Source organism: Mandrillus leucophaeus, unplaced genomic scaffold (genome assembly GCF_000951045.1).
Source record: "Mandrillus leucophaeus isolate KB7577 unplaced genomic scaffold, Mleu.le_1.0 Scaffold562, whole genome shotgun sequence".
Taxonomy (NCBI): domain Eukaryota; kingdom Metazoa; phylum Chordata; class Mammalia; order Primates; family Cercopithecidae; genus Mandrillus; species Mandrillus leucophaeus.
This window is the reverse complement of record NW_012106053.1, coordinates 204956-222926: the sequence shown is the minus strand read 5'-3', so window position 1 is coordinate 222926 and position 17971 is coordinate 204956. Positions and strand designations below refer to the sequence as shown.

Below are 17971 nucleotides of genomic sequence, written 5' to 3'. Positions count from 1 at the left end.
AGCAGGACAATGGCTCCACCCACCCAACCCCCAGGCCAGTGTTTGTCCTCGGTGACCCAGAGGAGAGCGTCAGCCATGAGGGACGTCCTGGAGCCCCAGGGAGCACTGCTACAGGACACGAAACGCCCCCTTTCCCTGAGGAAGCTTGCCTCAAGCTGACCCATGCCACGTGGAGCCAGAGAGGAGTCAACATCGGGGGAGGGCGGCGTTAGGGTGAGGGGTCCTTTAGAAGGGGTTTCATGGTGCGTGAGAGTCTCCAGGAACGCACCTGCACCAGCCGCCGGGGACGCTGTGGGTAGCCACAGGGGAGCCATGCAGGGGCTTCCTGCTTACGGGTGCCCCAGCAAAGGCCATTTGGCCGCTGGGTCAAGCTCAAACTCTGCACTTCGCCTGAGACTGAGCCCCCCATTGCCCTGCCAACATGGTCTCTGTGTGAGGAGAAGGGTCCCAGAGGGGCCCCAGGAGAGAACAACAGCCAGAGTGCTGATTCCCGCAGCCCCCAGTGCAGGGTCTCACAGGGGGCCAGGCCAGGCCACGCTGATGGAACTTCTGACGGTGACAAGGACGCACACCCAAAGCCGCACTCTGGAAACTGGTGCTCCAGTCACCATCAGCAAGCAGGTTGCAGGCCTGGCATCCGGGATGCGTAATCAAGGTAGTGGCTCCAGAGCAGCCTTGCTGGGTGCAACCTTGGTCCTGAAGCTGCCTTCCCTGACAGTGGTTTGCGTCCTGCTGGGAACGCCAGCCCCAGCTCTCCCAGGCCCCTGGGCAGCAATGCCCACCCCACATGGAGGTTGGGAGGTGGCCCCTGGACCAGGTCTACCTGAGAGTCTCATCTCAGGAGGACTGCTGGGCTTCAGGCGACAGAAAGCAGTCGCTCAGGAAGACTGGCAGAGCCCTTGGGAAGGATGCATGGAGCAGGGGGTCCTGCAAGGCACAGAGCTGAAGGAGCAGCGAGTGAGGACCCTGCTGGAAGAGGAGGGCGTAGCTGGGGCCCGGTGACCGAGGGGACCAGAGCAGCACAGCGTCCAGGTCCTGAGACCCAACTGGCTGTGGTCCCGACAAGGAGGGAAGGGGCCAGAGAGTTCTGAGTAGAGGGCCACACCATTGCTTTATGTAAAGGATCACTGCCCAGCACAGTGGCTCGCGCCTGTAATCCCAGTGCTTTGGGAGGCCGAGTCGGGGGGATGGCTCGAGCCCAGGAGTTTGAGACTGACCTGAGCAACACAGCAAGTCTCTGTCTCTACAAAGAATAAAATAAAAATTAGCCGGGCATGGTGGTGCACATCTGTGGTCCCAGTTACTTGGGAGGCTGAGGTGGGAGGATCCCTTGGGCCTGGGAGGTGGAGGCTGCAGCGATCCACAGTTGTGCCACTGCACTCCAGCCTGGGCAGCAGAGCAAGACCCTGTCTCATAAACAAATGAGCAAACAAATAAAGGCTCACTGTGGCTTCCACAGGACACAGGGAGAGAGTGAAGAGGTTCTGGATGCTCACGGTGGGGACCGGCGACGGGGCCTCCCCACCCTGGAGTAAAGAACTGGGGAGGACTCGGTGGCCTGAAGCTTCACAGTGAGTGGAAATTACCTACAGGTTAGAAATGCATTAACTTTACACTCAGCAACAACTTTTACTACGCAAATCGAGAAACCTAGTTTTATTTACCTTTTCCCCCGAGGGCAATGGTGAAAGAGCTTCCCACTAGCCCTGGAGAACTGGGGGAATGTCACCCACGCTGACCCCGCCTGACACCCTCGGCCTCAGTCCACACACCTGTGGCTTGGCAGCTTCACCATCACTGTGCCCAAGCGAAGTCGGCATCCAGCTTTTCACTCGTTCAGTCTCGAGCACTGCCTGTGTGGCCACACAGCCCTTCAAGCGCTCCTCTGCCATGCCTGAAGAATAATTATTCTGGAAGCCTCTAGAAGCTCGCCACTTTGAAACAGAAACCCCAGCGCTGCCAGGACTCCCTGTGATGGGTGGCGGTGCTGAGTGCGGACAGCAGGACGCAGGAAGAGTGCCTGGGTGATTAGGGGAAGTGAGCGGGTTCTGGTTCCAACAGGATCCCGGAGAAGGTGCTGGGAGCCGGCGGGCTACTTTCAGGAGTGTGGGGAGATGTGCCAGCGGGAAGCCGGCCCAGCTCCAGCTCTTCCTAACAAGGCTACCTCCCTGCCACCCGCACTGCGATTCTCCAGTAAAACATTAATCATCCGGCTCCCAGCCGTGTTTCTGCAGAAGGACCTCTTTCTAATTGAGCTGCTCGAGCCAGGAGGAGCCATGGGTAGAACAGGTGGAACTGCGTGCTTACTCTGCTCTTCCCTTCTCCATCCTGTATTAGACCAATTTCCTTCATCATTAAATAAAAACATGAAACAAAGACAAATGAGGAAAGGTGGTCTCTCATTTATCACCCAGACCCAGCCTCCCTGCATCGGCCCTCCCCCAGCGGAAGTGCTCCCGGAGGAGCTGCAATAGAGATAATAAACTGGGAAAATCCGCCTTCACATCATGTCAGGAGCAAGCGGCATCGCACCTGGGAGGTGGCACTAGGCGGGCGAGGGGAGCACGGGGGCTGCATCTCTGCTCTTTGGGGAGGTAGCATTTACCATTTAGCGGGCAGCCAGCCGCAGGGCCGTCCTCACTCCACAGGCAGATGTGGGGCAATCAAAGCGGCGCTAATGTCTGTCTTTCGTAGCTGAGTGAGTTTTAGGTTGGTCTTCTCATGAGTGATCAGAATGGGAGAAGATGAAAAAACCCCAACCCCTAAAGCTTAAAAGCACAGAAATGCATCCATCCACCCAGGAGAGGGAATCAAACAGCCCTCCAGTGGACGGCAGGCCGTGAGGGAATCAAACAGCCCTCCAGTGGACGGCAGGCCGTGAGGGAATCAAACAGCCCCAAGTGGACGGCAGGCCGTGAGGGAATCAAACAGCCCCAAGTGGACGGCAGGCCGTGAGGTGGACTAGAGAACGCCCAGCTGGAAGGTAGGCGCTTTCATGACCTTCCGCTGTGCAGGGCCTGCACTGGTGGCCTCCCTGGAATCCACCCCACAGGTAATGAGCAGTCAGGTGTGTGTGTCAAGCCAGGTACAGGCTTCTCTGAGAAAACTTGAACGTCAATAATGCTTTGCTCGATATGAGTGGGATAACAGCTTTTCAAGGAAGTCATTAAAAGAATCCCTCAATTCCCATTGAGCCCCTACTCTGTGCCTTTCTGGACATGGTGAAGCACTTTTTGGCAGACCCCAATTGAAAGTCACAGAACGTCAGGTCTTGAAGTTGCCAACCTCCCCCTATGCTGAGTGGGGGCTCCGGACCTCCCCAGGACTGAGGTCCCAAGAACATGATCTACTTGGCACACGGTTGGGGTTGACCTTGGACCAGAGCCGGGGTGGAAGGAGGTGCGTTCACTCATTCTTTCAACAGTAGGTCAATGCTTGAATAAACAGGAGAGCCTGGGATGAAACCTTGAAAAATACGCAGTCATTTGCCTCCATGGAGCTCACCATATTTTATTCTTTAGGGAAACAATTAACTAATAATCATAACAATGCAATGGGTGGAGACGCAAATGTAGCATCGTGAATGGTGCCGATTTAGACCGGAGCCCACAGAGACAGGACCCCTTGAGAGGAGGGAAGCTGAAAACAGAAAGAGGCCCCGGAAGTGAGTCCCCTCTGCCACTCAGGGTGGGAGGTCCCCGCAGATGGGGTGTGGGGTTACGTGGAGCTCGCAGAGAACTTTAGGGTCAGGTCAGACCCCTGCCCTGAGGAGGCTTCCCTGGGGGTGCTCTGCCTGCCCCTCCCCAGCTACTTCCCGTTCTCTCACCTCCAGTCCCTCCAGTCCCTCTCACACCCTTCCTTGCAGAATTGCTCAATTCCTGGTCCCCACGATGCCTTCTGGGGTCAAGCAAAGCTCTCAGCCTTGACAGCAAAGGTCCGAGTCACCTTTTTTCCTCTGTAATTCCGGCTGCTGCTCAGAGAGGAGCGTTGGGCTCGTGCAGTGCAGTGGGGTGAGCTCTGTTCCATGCAGTGGAGAAGGGGCTCCTTCCTAACCTGAGCTGTGACTGGCTGCGCACACAAATCCAACCACCATGAAGATTTTTCTAAACATTGTCCCTTCTGCCAACCATGACTCATCCAGACACTTACCCAACTCATTCAACAGAGAGGTACTGGACCTTCACCACGAGCCAGGCAATGGCTTACCCTAGACGTGCACAGCCCTCCTGCTAATAATTCTAACATGGCACTTTCTCTACTCTCTCAACAAAGTGTCCTCTACGCAGGGAGCTCTGAACCTAACTCTCTTCGCCTTTGCCCTGGGAGTCAGGCACAGGGAGCCCTGTGAGAATTCCACTTCCTGGAACTCATCTGATCATTTCTGTTTTCAGATCAAACTTTCTCCCAATTTATTAGAATAAATACGTGGGTCAAACTTTTTCCCAGTTTATTAGAATATGCTGACACTTGCATACAACTTAAATATATACATTTCACCCTCATCTATATTGGTTATCATGTTTTATTTCACTTTATGATTTGAATTCCTAGGAAATTCAGATTTTTATTTTTTGAAGTACACGGCACAATCAATGTTTATAAATTCAGCAGTTTCCTAATGTATTAATTTCTTCTTTCATCCTTATTATTCCCTTCCTCCTGATTTATTCAGTATTTTCCTCTACTTCTCTAAGTTTCTCAACTGACAGGATATTTATATATTGTTTTCTTGTCATCTTAAGGCTGTGAATGTACCTTCAAGTATACCTTTGGCCAATTATCACATTTTATATGTTGTTAAAATAAATATTCGGAAATGCTCTATTAAACATGTACATACAATCATGACAGAAGTTATTTGAACCGATATTACTGAAGTTTTTACCCTTCCCATGGAAAACAAACTTTGAGATTGTGTTACTAAACTCCTTGTTAATTTTGCTGTTAGGTACATTCATCATTTATGTTTTGATAATTTCTTGCATTTTCTTTATGGCCTAGTGTAAACTTTTGTGAGCTTCCCATCAATGTTTGACAAGTCATTTTCTTCAAATATACAGTATAAAGCTCTATATGTATATGAATATTGCTGTGTATGTATTTACTTACATATTCGGTCCCACATATTATAGAATGAGCCATGCAATGTGTTATCATCCTTTACTTTCATTTTAATTGAGTCATTGCATGCCAAGAGTTTTTACTGCGATTTACATTTGTTTTTCCAAGTGTTTTTTACAGCTCTTCTGTGTGTTTAGATATTTCGTGATGTGACATGTAAATGTTTCTTTTTTAAAATATAGATTCTGTCTTCTATCCGTGTGAAATCCTCATTGCTTTTCTTTTCACAGCTCTGCTTTTTCTATTTTGTCCTGTATTAATGTTGCCACACAACATATCACAAATAACCTTCAAAATATAAATAGCAAATGATGGCATTGTACTTTCTGCATGCTGGGACTGTCCTAAGTCCTTCGACGATGGAGGTGCTTCCAAACGTTCCTCGGGGTTAAATGGCTGCAGAGCATTCGGAGGCTGGGCAAGCCCGTCCATTCCTGCAACTCCCTGCATGTGCGGGTGGCGGTCACCTGCTGCCACTGCCAGACCTCCTGCCCTGGACCCCCTTCTGTGCCTGTCCCCTCCGTGGGTGGCCATGTTTCCCTAGGTCAGAAAATCTGCACATTCCTATAGCGCTGCTGGGTTTTAACCTGCTGCCACCGTGCCCGGTCTGTTCCAAATTTATTAGCCTCGCTAATACCCGAGGTTTCCTCTCTTTTTAATTTCCTAAGCCATGCACAGGTGTGTGTGAAAAAGCTGAGCATCTGCACATGTGTGAAAGCTGCATTGTTGCTGGAAGCTGAAGCTGTACAGGCATCTGAGGAGGCCTCATGGATGCCGCCACCCCCACAGCCCGCCTTGTGGGATTGAAAACGCTTCGTGCACCGTCTTTAGATCCAATACATTTTCCCACCTGTCCAAGTTCTAGGGTCTGAGAGGCTGGATTCTCTGGGTGTACAGAGCTGGCTCAGTCTCTGTAGGAGACAATCTCATCTGGGATTCCGCGCAATAAGAGGAAGCCTCACCACAGAGTAAGCATGAGCCCTGTGCAAGGAAGTCAACCACACACATCCAACCCTGCCCCAGCCAGTCCAGGCCTGGGGAAAACTCCTGCTCCAGCTCCAGGTGCCTCCTGATTCGGCTGCCTCGATGTTGCTTCTGTGCTCACTCAGGGTCTGGTCTGCTTCTCTTTCCCTTGTTCAGTGCTAATGAAGGACACACGGACAACTCTCAGCTCTCCGTCCGTGTCTGCACCAAGTTTTTTTTTTCCTTTTTTTTTTTGAGACAGGGTCTCACCCTGTCACCCGGGCTGGGGTGCAGTGGTGGGATCTCAGCTCGCTGCAGCCTCTGCCTCCAGGGCTCCAGGGCTCAAGCGATTCTCCCACTTCAGCCTCCCAGTTAGCTGGGACTACAGTCACACCACCACCACTGATATTTTTTTTTGTATTCTGGAGAGAGATGGGGTTTCTCCATGTTGCCCAGGCTATTCTCAAACTCCTAGACTTAAACAATCTGCCCGTCTCAGCCTTCCAAAGAGCTGGGGTTACCAGTGTGAGCCAACATGCCCGGCCGGCTCCAAATTTTATCACTGAAGTATGAAAGCCCTTCTCACAGGATTGACCCCGTCAGCTGCGGGTCTCGCCTCCTCCGCTCAGGCCCAGGCGCACATCGGGCCCCGCATCCCCTATGGAATGTCTTGCTGTAGAGCAAAGTCTGTGCAGCCGTGGAGCTGAGGGAGGGCCTGGAAGACACACCCAGGCTGGACGCGGTGGCTCACGCCTGTAATACCAGCACTTTGGGAGGCCCAGGCAGGCAGATCACGAGGTCAGAAGATTGAGATCAGCCGGGCCAACATGGTGAAACCCCGTCTCCACTAAAAATACAAAAATTACCTGGGTGTGGTGGCGCGTGCCCGTAATCCCAACTACTCGGGAGGCTGAGGCAGGAGAATCGTTTGAACCAGGGAGTCGGAGGTGGCAGTGAGCGGAGCTCATGCCACTGCACTCCAGGCTGAAGACAGAGTGAGACTCCCTCTAAAAAAAAAAAAAACAAAACCATGATCAGCCTCAGCCTTAGGCAGAGAAAGAGATGGTGAAGGGAGCCTCTGGGCTGTGTGGTCAGGGAGCCTCCAGTTACCTCCACACTCCCTCTCCCCATCACCTGACAACAGTGCAGAGAAAGAAAATCTGTTTCTGGTGCCTTCCTGGTTTTTGTTTTGTTTCCTGCGTTTCTACATCGTTCGTTCTTTACTAACTCTGCACGATCTCCATATTAATCACCTAAAGACTTTTAAGGAAAGACAAGCCTGGGAAGCCCCACTCCCCAGGTCAGGTGCACTGTGCCATGTGGGCGCCGGTGGAGAGTGAGTGGGAAGCGCTGGGTGACTGCGCGGTGCAGGCCTCCGCCTGAGCCCCGCCGTCCACACTGCCAGCCTGGGGCCTCATCTCTCTGCGCCGTCGGGCACCGGGTGGGCTCCCGGCCTGAGGCCCCCAGGCTGCCTTTTCTGTGATGGCCCCTTTCTTGCTGGAAGCCTGGGACGCCACCGCCGCTGCGGGGGAGCTGCAGAACCGCGCCACGGGTTTCCACGCAACAAGGCTCCTCAAGATGCAGAGGAAGGAAGGGGGTTCAATCTAAGACGATAAATCATCTGTGCTGCAGGTTCTACAAGGCTCCGTTGATTGTCACTGCGATAAAATTTGATCAAACAGTGTCATCCAGCGGGGAGAGGCGCCGGCAGTTCCCAGGAGGCGGGACCCACCGGCACTCCGCAGCCTGCCTCGGCTGCCAGGAAAATCGGCTCAGTTTAGACTCCAAAGGGGCGCCTCCCGGTTCGCCTTTTATTTACACCAGGCGATCCTCCTGCCGGCGCGGGGGCTGGAGAATCCCTTCCCTGTTCCAGCCTGCCCTCTGTCTGCCTCCTTCATTTTTCCCGACCGCTTTCATTTCACAAGAGCACCATTTGAGTCATTATCAGCTTCCGACAGTTGCTTCAGCCTCTGCTATCTTCCCCGAAGAAAAGTGACAATATTCAATTCAACCTGCTTGTGTGTCAAAGGGAAACGCAGATGATTAAGCTGTGGAGGCCTCATCTCATATGGATTAAATGCACAAGCCCACGCCATGTCTCATTTTAGACACACCCAGCTCCGCGCAAAGCGGGTTGGCTTCAGAATGTTGACAGTGAGAAGCCTGAATTCCTTAGGGCACCACAGTGGTACTCAGAGGGCGGCTGCCCAGGGCAGATTGAAAGATTAAACCCAGAGTATTTGCACATGGAAAACATGCTTCCATGCAACGCTTCACGTCGTGGGGATTGCGTGGTGCGTTTCCCTGTGATCAGCCTCAGGGTCACCCTCCTGTGGGAGGTGAAGGCCGCTCTGCCTGAGCCTCTTTTGGGCTGGACCTCGGATGCAGCTGGGAATCGCATCAAGTCCTAAGTCCATCTCTCAACAAATACATGCAATAGCAACAGTCCCCCCGGCTCCCCAGGCACCCAGAGTCGGGGCTAATGGGAGAACAGACAGGGAGACACGCTGATTGCGTTCAAGGGGCGTCCGCCGCGGAACAAGCCCTGCCCGGAATCGGATGGGGGCTGCTCTCAGCTCCTCCGCCCCAGGGCTGGGTGACCTTGGCCCACCCCCTTCCCCTCACCGGGACTCAATTTCCTCAGCCGCTCAGTGAAGGGGTTGAGCTGAGTGACCCCGGAGGCTCCTTCCCTCTCTGCTTTATGATCACGATTGTGCGGTATTGACCGCGGCGGGGCAGGTCGTTTCAGCTCCGCGTGCAGCGCGGCTTTGTGCATTGATCTCAGCGCTTCTCCAGTTATCCGAGGCTGACGTCCCAATGTGACTTTCGCTGGGCAGCCCGATATTGTTTACAGTAATTTTAACTTCATAATTATGTTTGTAGTGATGCAATAATAGCATTACCAGGATTTGAAAAAAGGGCTTCGGGGTGTGAAGGGGCTGCCCGCAGCCCCTGCCAGGGCCCACGTTCCCTGAGCCCCACTCCCTTCCTGGCCTGCATGATCCACGCATGTCAGGACACTTAGGGTGTTTCACTATCCTGGCTTTCCCGGATGCTTTCCTCTCTCCCACATCTCTCTCCAGTCTGTCCAGCTCACTGGGTTTCTCAATCGCTGCCCTAATCCAGGTCGCCCCTATGGGTCCCCAGGTGACCCCAGTGGCCTCCTATCTGAGCACCCTCCTCCCCTTCTGCACTGCGCTGTGGCTGGAACACTCAGGTGGGCCTCAGCTGGGCGGCAGGGTCCACACTGACCCCTGAAGGCAGTGGGGGTAATGGGGGGCTCTGGCAGGGGCTGGCAGCACCGTGTCCGCTCTGCAGAGATATCACCCAGCGCTGGTAGTAAGGTCTGGAGGTTCGTCTGGGACTGAGGCTTTGCCAGGCCAGCATGTGAAAGGGGAGGAAGATGGCATGGAGGGCATTTGCTGGGATCCAGAGCAGAGAAAGGAGGAGAGGGAAGCCAGAGAAACCAAAGGAGTGGGCAGGGTGTGGTACTAGGGGTACAGGGAAGGACCAAGACAAGGGCCGTGATTCCTGAGGGACCCAGGGAATCAAGGTGGGGATGAGGCTGTTTCTGACATTGGCCGGTCCTGTCATTGTCCTTTGAGACTGAGGCAAGATAGAGGGAGGGTCGCTGGGTAGGAGGCATGCAGGAGCCAGGAGGTCAGGGTGCACGTGGTCTGACCTCCATGCTAGGAAGGCAGAGGGCAGCTGGTTCTGACCTCCATGCTGGGAGGGCAGAGCGCATGTGATCCATCCTCCATGATGGGAGGGCAGGGTGTAGGTGGTCCGACCTCCATGCTGGGAGGGCAGGATACACATGAGCCATCCTCCATGCTGGGAGGACAGGGTGGAGGTGGCTCATTCTCCAGGCTGGTGGGGCCACTCTGATAATGACAAAGCAGGCAGTAGGGACACAATGTGAGGTGGTGGCTGAGGGGTGGAATTGTCCCCACATTCGTGTGTTGAGACCTAAACCCGCAGCTCCTCAGAATGTGACTGCATGCTGAGACTGGCTTTTTAAAGAGGTAATTAAGTTAGACTGAGCTTATTTGGGTGAGTCCCAACACAATACGACCAGTGTCCTCATAAGAAGGGGAGATGAGGGCACAGAGAGGCACGGAGGGACATCTGTGTGAGGACACACGGAAGGGACAACGTCTACAAGCCAAAGAGAGGCCTTGGGAGGAATGAGCCCTGCCTACACCTTGATCTTGGACTTCCAGCCTCCAGGATAGTGAGAGGATAAATCTGTGTTGTTTAAGCCACACCGTTGGTCATAGCAGCCTCCAGACGCTGGTCCACCCTCCAGATGCTGATCCGTGAAACCTCAAAGGTTCCGTCTCGTTTACCTTTGAGTCCCCCACCTCTTGCCAGATACTTGCTCTGTACGTAGACGGTGCTAATCTACCTCCGTTACTCAGTGTGACGTCAGCTGTCTCTCAGCAGCCATGCAGACATCCTTCAAGTTCAACAATAACTTGTTATCCTCCAGTGAAAGCGTGCGACGCCTCCTCCATCTCCTAACACAGCAGCACACCGAGCCACCTCCCGCTGCCTCCAGCCACCCTCCCTCTGCCCGCCTCGCTCTCGCTAAGTGTCTGTGAGGGGCGAAGTGTGCTGCGTGCACTACCAGGACTGCATCCCTTCAAGGGCTCCCCCGTGCTAACCCACACCCTCCATGAACATACCTATCTCTATGTGGAAATCTCCAACTCACTATTGGACTAATGGTTCAATAATTATTGTCCTAAAGGAAAAACGCACCTGCCACCATCTCACAGTTAGCATGGCAGCATCTTATTAAAAACAGAAAACCCCTTCTAAATGTTTTCCATAGTAAGGGTGCTGCTGTGTATTCATTAAAACCTGAATGCTTTTTCACCTCCTTCACCTCCCTGTCCTCTCTCCAGAAGGAATTTATCAGGAGCCACAACAGAAGTCCCAAGGGCAGACACCGCAAATGGGTCAGCCATGGTGACAAATCACCGAAGGTCTTCCCAGCATTGTCCTGGCTGTTTGGGAAACGGCTTCAGCATGTTCTACTATTTAGGTAGGAAGGGGTCCAGAAGAGCCCTTGAATGGCTGTTTTCTTACAGGGAAACCACGGGGCCTGGAGAGGGGGCAGGTGTCATGCCCTCCCAGGAAGACTTCGCTCAACTCTCCTTCAGGTGCAGGAGGTGTGGGTGCCCACACTCCATGGACACCCATGTGTGAGATCACAGGCAGGACTGTGGCTGCAGGGCACACTGCCTGTCACCCGGGTGTCTCCAAACCAGTTCTCTGTGGCTCCCCAGAGGGCCTTGGAGTCTGGCTTTGTCCAGAGGCCCAGCAAGCCGGACCCTCAGTCCTTCAAGAGGCCAGGAGTCCTGGAAAGCTGCTCATCCCCAAATTACAACAGCCACAGCCATGGCAGCTGTGGGTTTCCCTGGTCTTGAAGAGATAATGCCCCTCCGGGTAGGTGATCCCTTCTTCTTCCCAAGAGTGAGAGGAAGAGGGAAGGAGCCAGAAGAGGTTAAATCCACCGGCTCTGGCTCACAAGCCACCGTCAGAGGAGGAGCCCACGGATTTCACGACATCCGGCTCCCCAGGCCTCATGTCTGCCACCACCGACACTGAATGGCAGACAGTGTCCACGGAAGCTCAGCCGCGGGACCCAGCCGGCGACGACTGGACTCTGGTGTGAGGGTCCCCCGTCCTCTTCTCGGGGGACTTCTCCCTTTGAGTTGTATCTCTGGGGTCCTGCCTGACTCAGGGTGCCTGAGTTCTTTGCAGAGAAGCTCTCTGGGGTTGAATCAGCTTGTGCTGGTGTGGGAAAGCCGCATTATGATCTGATAAATGTATCATGTGTGGCATTGCACTTGTTGCTTATGAAAAATCAGCAGTTGCCTGGTAACCGAAATTGTCAGCTCCCAAACCTCCAAGGCCACGGAGCCAGGCCTGATGGCTTCTCAGGAGCCATAGCTGAGGCTGCAGAGCAAAGTGCGACGAACCTGGGGCATGGGCGACAGAGACACCCCCAGTCCTCGTTCAAAGTTTTCCCACGAAGAAAACGAATCAGGGAACCGCAGGGCCATGGCTTGTTGCTACATCCAGCTTTAAGAGAGAAGAGGGGAGGAAGCTCTTCCAGGCTCCTCATGGTCCCAGCAGCCACACAGGGACAGGCACCGTGTGTGGGGCTGGTGGCTGCTATTCGTGCTGGGTCTTGGGGGGATCCTGGGCTCATTCCCAGTGTCTGGGTCCCTTGGCACCCCCCCACCCATGACAGGCATTGCCCACATTCTGCCTGGGCTTGGGAGTGGCCCTAGATGGGCATAGACATCATAGTCCACTGAGCTTAGCAGGGGGGCATCTGCTTCCAAGACTGTCTCTGGGTGCCTGTTCTCCAGGGGCCTGGCCCCTCTGTGGGGTCCATCAGCCACCCCAAAGGCCCTGTCCCACTGGACAGACCCCAACTCTGGCATGATAATTGAGAGAGGAATGTAAAAATCCCCCTGGGAATGAGAGCCAGACCCTGACCCTAGGCTGCATTCTCTGTCCCTTTCCCCTCCCAGGCACCTCTCCGTCTCCGTCTCCCAGCTTCAGGGTCCTCCTCTCCTTCTCCAGGTATACCCCACCCCTCATGGGCAGATCACAGCAAGCTGGAATCACACGTGTACCACCTCCTGGCTTTTGTCCATCAAGTGTGGACCACTGTGTTTTACTGTGTTGCCTTTATAGTAAATAGCTCGTGTAAAAAGACTTACGACCTAAAATTATGTTAATAAAATCATGTGTGTAATCATCTGTCGAGAGAGGAAGCGTCACTGGCCTCTCGGGATTGCGAGAATTGAGCTAAAGACTGTGGAGGTTTGTTGTGAAAGGGAATGGAAACCTGAGTCTTCGCTCCGGGCTCAGCGCCTTTGAACCCTCAGTAAATGCACAGCGACCTCAGGGGTGGCAGGAGCTGCCCCGGATGCTGAAGATGTCAGGGAAGCAAGGGAACAGTGGGATAGGGACTCCCCACGGAGCTGAGAAGCATTTGTTGGGCAGGATGACCTCCTTCGTTAACTTGGTAGGCTGCCCCAGATTCATATTCTGTTTACCCATGCATCAGGCATTCATTTTTTCACTCATTCATTCATTCACGTGCCAGGTCTTGGCCATCAGTGCCACCTTCTCACCATCCTCCATGCCTTGCTGTGACCTCACCTCTGCCAGGCTGGCAGAGGACATGGCACACACACCTGCTGCACTCACTGTTGGCCCTGTCTGGAGCCGTTTGCAGGGCTTTATCCATGTCTTTCCAGGAGACACAGCGTGGACCCTATAGCCAGACGTGTGAGTTCATCCAGGCTCCACCATTTCCAGCCATGAGACCCTGAGACAGTCTTGTAGACCTTGGAGACCTCGTAAGATGGTTATGATAAGTAAGTTGATTCATAGACTCAACCCCTTGGGAACCGCGCTCTCCATAAAGTGTGATGTGCTGCCTGCCCTTATTCTCACCAGGTCCCTGACGGCCTGGTGACAGAGCCCTGGGCTCATTCACCCTTTAACCCCCACATCTATGGACACTGTGCACTCTCCTGCCACCACGTGAGGCCTTCTGCAATTCTCCCCCCGCAACCCAGCCTCTCATCCTGGGGCTGACTTAGTTCTGATTCTGTAATGACTTATTCTGCACCTATCCTGAGGCTGACTTAGTTTGTGACTTTGTAATGACTTATTCTCCACCTACTTCCACCCTCTAAAGTGCAAATCCCACCAGGTCTAGGCCTTGGTCACCAGCTCCCCAGGGAGCTCCAGGCCCCAGGACAGTGTCCCATGAAGAGCAGGCACTCCCTCCATGGCTGCAGAATGACGGTGTGGCTTCGGCAGAGACGTCCCCCGCTTCAGGCTGGCCTTCCTGGAGAAAGACAGGCCCCTTCTCCTCCATCGTGCTTTAATTTTTAGAAGTTTCCTTGTTTGGGGGGCAGGATCGTGCCTTCCTTAGAATAATTTCCTTTCCTATTTTCAGCTTATAAACTCTGGAAGCAAACAAGCTCTCCTCCTGTAGAAAGCACCCTGATGGAAACGCCGCCCACGCTGCGCTGCGCTGTCATTAATGAATTACCAGGATGGTGCAGAGCTGTAAGGGCTCATCCGCTCCAAGCCGCTCCCAGAGAACACAGCTTTTCTGGGCTGGATGCCAGGACAGCCCAGCAGCCCCTGGAGGGGCGGGAAGGGGAGCTACAGCCCAGGGGCCTTCTTCCGTGTTGGGAAAGTGGGTGTTGCCTCCTGCTCAATCGTGTTCATCCCAAATCTTTTGTATTTCCCATTGATCCACATCTAGAATGGACAGAGCAGCAGGAGCATTCAAGCCACTTCCCTGTAGGATGATTAGATCTTGACAATTGGGTGCCATAAGTAATATATATACATATTTTGAGAGGGAGTCTCACTCTGTCGCCCAGGCTGGAGTGCAGTGGCGCGATCTCGGCTCACTGCAACCTCCGCCTCCCAGGTTTGAGCGATTCTGCTGCCTCAGCCTCCTGAGTAGCTGGGATTACAGGTGCCTGCCATCACGCTTGGCTAATTTGTTTGTATTTTTAGTAGAGATGGGGTTTCACCATACTAGCCAGGATGGTCTCGATCTCCTGACCTCGTGATCCACCCGCCTCAGCCTCCAAAAGTGCTGGGATTATAGACGTGAGTCACGATGCCCAACCATAATTTTAATGTAGTAGAATATTGTCTACCTTTTCTTAACACTTAGACAACTCATGGTTTCCAAGAGACCCAGGAGGATAAACATTGCATCTCAGGGGCCGTTACTCTCACCCTGAACTGATGTTGACAGAATGGGAGTTCCTGCTTCACTGGGGGACTGTGACCTCACAGAAGTGCCTGGCCTTGGTCATCATCGTTGGACTCCTCAAACTCAGAGCCTGGCGAGAGGTTGGCCCAGCGTTGAACACGGCCCAGTGAAGATCAGGCGTGAAGTGGACACAGGGGCCCGGCTTGGCCTTCCTGCTGTGTCAGTCAATATCTGAGCTTCATCTTTAGTTTAATACGGACCTTGGGAGGAAATCATAGTGTATCTCAACAAACGCATGGAAAGAAGAACTCTTTACAACTTTTAAATGAAGTGAGACAAAAGCACCAGGTGTGGTTCTCGAACACAGTGTCAGGGTGTTTCCTTTTCATAACTGTGGCCTTTAATAATTGGAGACTCATAGCACTCAGCCCATGGCGGGCAGGACTGTGGACTTCACTCATGTTAACTCAGGCAGTCCTGACAAAAACCCTAAGAAACAGGTGCAAGTAAGACCACAGCTTGTAGTTGAGGAAACCGAGGTATGGAGACGTTGGGTGACTTGTCCCAGGCAAGGAGCCAGCAAGAGGCAGAGCTGGGATTTGAACCTCGACCATCCAGCCCCAGAATGGATACTCTTAGCCCCTCTAAGGCCATGCTCAATGCCCAGAAGCCAAGCGGGTCTGGAGCCCTCCATTGACGAATGACAAAATGCTCTAAACATTTTTTTTTTTCTCAGCCAACTGTGCTTTATTGACAGGGCACCACTCAGGCCTTGACCGCGTACTTCCGCAGCGGGGACAGCTGCTCCTTCCACTGCTGCTTCTTGGTCTGCAGGTTCTCGTGCTTGTTGAGTCGGCAGCACATGTCACATGTCTTCTTAGGCCGCAGGTCCAGGGGCTTGAACTTCTTGCCCTTGTAGAATTTCCTGAGGTTTTCTTTCTGAGTCTGGCTAATAACCGTGAGAACACGCGCAATGGATTTGCGGACATTCGGATCTTAGAGAGCCTGGAGGCCGCGCCGCCTGTCACTTTGGTGACGGGCAGCTGGGACAGCTCCACCTTCAGGTCCTCCAGCTGCTTCAGCAGCTCCTCCCTCTTCTTCCCACAAAGGTCTCGGGCCTTGATCTTGGCCATTGCTGCACAGGCCTCCACCGCCTGCTCCTGCTCTAAACATTTTTACGTCTTTTACCTTAAAAATATCTTCCTGCAAGTCTAACACTTTGCATTGGAATACACAGTGATGTAGAATTTCCTTTTCAACACCCTGTCTGTGAATTGTTTTCACCCAACATTTCTGCTAAACCTGGGAACGGATGGAGCCATTTGACTGTTCCCAACTGCTTTTATCACTTTCATTTGCACATTAATTTATTTACCGCAATCCACACCTCTAACCCTGAACAAGGTGTTGGGAAAGGTGTGTAAATGTGTGTCAACGGCACGCTCTAATTAAGCGTTGCTTCTCAGCTGAGGCACTTGTACCCCCCAGAGGTCATCAGGCAATGTCTGAAGATGTTCATGGTTGTCATAAACCTTGTGTTTGTGGCAGGGTTGCTGTTGTACACAGCAGGCAGAGGCCAGAAATGCTTCTAAACACCCCACAGGGCAGGGACAGCCCCGTCAGCCCCACAGAGAGTGACCAGCCCCAACGTCAGGAGTGCCATGGCCAGGAGGTTTTCCACAGGGAGCCCCCAGGCCACTAATCCAAGAAGACCAGCACCACTGCCCTCCACACTTTGTACTTCTGCGAACACCAGCCTCACGGAGGAGGTAGCCTTGAGTCATCAGCTACATGGGTTGGTAAAAAGATGTGTCTCCCGGAGGAAGCTGAACAGACACTCAGTGCTGGGCGTCTTTTAGAGCTCCCTTCCCTGCCTCGAGCACTCAGCCGACTTGGAGAGAGCCACACGTGCTAGCACTGGAAGGAACACCTCCTGTCCTGGATGCCCATGCCACGGTGCCCACTCCACTCACCACCCCCTCATTGTCGTCTGCTGGTCACCGTGTCTTTAGCAGGGCGTGAGTGCCTCACCTGCAGGCTGTGGATGGGCGCGCTTGTGGTTCTGCCCGGGAGGAGGGTTTGGCACTATTGTGGACTCAGCCTCCCATCTGTTGGACTCCTCTGCCCACTATGCTGGAGCACCCCTTGGCTGCAGCGAGGCTGGCTCCAGCGTTTGCTCTCCTCTGGGGTCATCCTGCCCACAGCTGGGGCCCTTTCTGGCTTAGATGCGTGGATAAGAACAGCCTTTTCTTGAAGAGATGAGGAGTCCTTTAAAGGATCACCAGCAGCGATGAAGCCAGATTCTTCTTATCTGGTCTGTAATGAAGCCAGCCAGGCAGAGCCGGAGGTCCTGGCGTCCCTGAGACCTGAGACCTTTTCCTCTCAGCCACATGGCCCTCCACGTGAGTGCCAGTCACGACTCAAGGCTGTGAAACTCTGCGTGTCTGGTTGCCCCTTCTTCCTTCTCATTCTTTTTCTTTTTTCTTTTCCTTTCTTTATTTCTTTTCTTTTTCTTTCTTTTTTTTTTTTTTTTTTTTTTTTTTTTTTTTTTTTTTTTTTTTTTTTTTTTTCTGATTAAGTCTTGCTGTCACCAAGGCTGGAGTGCAATGGGACGATCTCTGCTCACTGCAACCTCCGCCTCCTGGGCTCATTCTCCTGCCTCTGCCTCCCAAGTAACTGGGATTACAGGCCCACATCACCACACCCAACTAATTTTTATATTTTTAGTAGAGGCGGATTTCACCATGTTGACCAGGTTGGTCTCAAACTCCTGACCTCAGATGATCCATCCGCCTCGGTGTCTACAAGTGCTGGGATTACAGGCATGAGCCACTACACCCAGCCTCTTTTTTCCTTTCTTCTTTTACTCCTTCACAATCCTATGAGTCTCACATCAGAGTCTGGCACTATGACCTACGCAGAAAACTGAGTACCTCCTTTGATTTTCCACGTAGGCTTGCCCGGCTCCTATTTATGTCAGGACTGGCATTCCATCCAGGCGTGGGAAGCTGTACCGTATTTTTATTCTTGACTCTCACGGATGACAGGAGTTAGGATACTGAGGCCCTTCCCTCTGTTGGACCACAGCATACGCCGTGGTTTATGCTGTAA

General features: G+C 53.1%; 1 pseudogene; it reads right to left on the bottom strand.

Annotated features, from left to right (window-relative positions):
* Positions 1 to 15625: 15625 nt before the first annotated feature.
* LOC105552538 lies at positions 15626 to 15993 on the bottom strand (annotated as a pseudogene).
* Between the last annotated feature and the right edge of the window lie 1978 nt (positions 15994 to 17971).